The sequence below is a fragment of the Aplysia californica genome, unplaced genomic scaffold (assembly GCF_000002075.1).
Source record: "Aplysia californica isolate F4 #8 unplaced genomic scaffold, AplCal3.0 scaffold00185, whole genome shotgun sequence".
Classification (NCBI taxonomy): Eukaryota; Metazoa; Mollusca; class Gastropoda; order Aplysiida; family Aplysiidae; genus Aplysia; species Aplysia californica.
The window spans coordinates 767,021-768,861 of NW_004797455.1; positions in this window are offsets into that span (position 1 = coordinate 767,021).

The window sequence follows — 1,841 nt, forward strand, 5'->3', positions numbered from 1 at the left end:
CCTCTCTCTCTCTCTCTCTATCTATCTATCTATCTATACGTATCACTCTCTTTCTATCGGCACCTGTGTCTGTGTAGTGGCTATATCTATAAAAACGCTTCGCTGTCTCTCGAGTTCGATTCCCGTGTGGGAGAATTTTACATCTCACTCAGTCTTTCTGCTAAGTCGAAGCCCGCATCCTAAAATATCTAAATTGTGTTGATGGGGGCGCAAAAACACCTACAGTTAGAAAAAAAACCCACAAAAAACGCTTGTCTCTCCTAGTCCTAGCCTTATTGAAGTTATTCTCCTCTACCCCCAAGGAAGGACTTCTGTAACGAGAAATCATCACAACCTATGTAATAAAGAAGGGACTTTAGAGTGGGCTATGTAAAATATAGGGTTTAGCATTCGGTCGGTCAATAAAGAACGTAAAGAAAGTAAACTGGTTTTGTGTTATTTTGTGTTCTCTTGCCTTCCTTTTTCTCTTCACCTGGAATGTGTATTAGTGACGTGTGAACGTCTGAAAGCATACACATGATTAGAAAATCCACCATGCGACGTGACCGTGATTCGAACCTGTGAGTGATAGAAGCAAAGGGGCTGTTCCATAGATGTACACAAAAGGTTTAAAAGGAGATAACTCTATGGGCTATTCAAATATAATCTTACACCTGGCCTGGAAGGTGAGGGGTCTTTGGCTCCCGTAATAAAGTGTAAGAAGGGGGGGGGGGCCTTGAACCAATGTATATTACACTTTTGTGAAGTGAAAAAAAGGTGGCCTTGGTGAGCTAACGTCTTGTTACCAGGTACTTTGTAATTTTGTAGCTATCATCTTCAATTTTCAATGGCAACTACATGTAGTACAATGGATAAAGTCAACATTTTTTTTTCGGTTCCGAGGTGCTGACTTTACCAGAAGTCCACTTAATAATTTGTTTTATTAGTAATTAATGGCGCTTTTGAAATTGACATGAGTCCCATAAAAAAGAGTGTATGCAATATTTTGCTTGAATGACTTACTCGGTTATTTTTTTAGTGAGTGAATGTAGAACTGCATAGATCTATATTATTATGTGCAAGTGTGTATGCATGTTTTTCATGAATTTTATGTAAAGTGCATAGAAAATGATTGTAACACGGATTTGCGCGATATAAATGTCATATTATTATAAGCGAACAATGTAATATTGGGGGGGCAAATGTAAGAAAAGTGTGAGAAGGGGGGGTTCCCAAAAAGGTGTAAGATTATATTTGAATAGCTTCAAACGTTATTAGTAATCCAGCAGCATACCACTATGCCAAAACAGCTGGTGATACCAGTGAGTCAAAAAACAGTTTTTAAGAACCTACTTCGTTGAGTGAAATGAAAGCGTATACATGTATCACCTTTCAAAATTCCTAAAACGCAATTAAATCTATTTGTTTACCTCGAAAGGTTTTGTCGAGGTTCCTTCGCAAAATTACATTACCAAAGCTGATGCAATCGGCTTTTTTTTTTAAGTTAATTTTTTTAAAGAAACACGCTATGATACACACACAAAAAAAACCCACGTATTACATGTATTATGTATCTATTCTGGGTGGTTGTTCACAACTAAGCTTTCGAAATTATGTGGGGATAATATTAGATCTAGATCTATGCCTAAGTCAAGTGTATGGATGTCCTTACCATGTAGATCTAGATTATATATTATTAATATTACCTATACCAATTCTTTTGTCTGTGTCTGTATGTGTTGCTTTTTCTTAAAATAGATTATCATTATTGGATCGATGAGCCTCTCCTAAATAAGGTAAATTCAAATAAAACAGCATAAAGCTGCGAAAAGTAACTTTCAGTTTTCAGAGCTCACAGGATG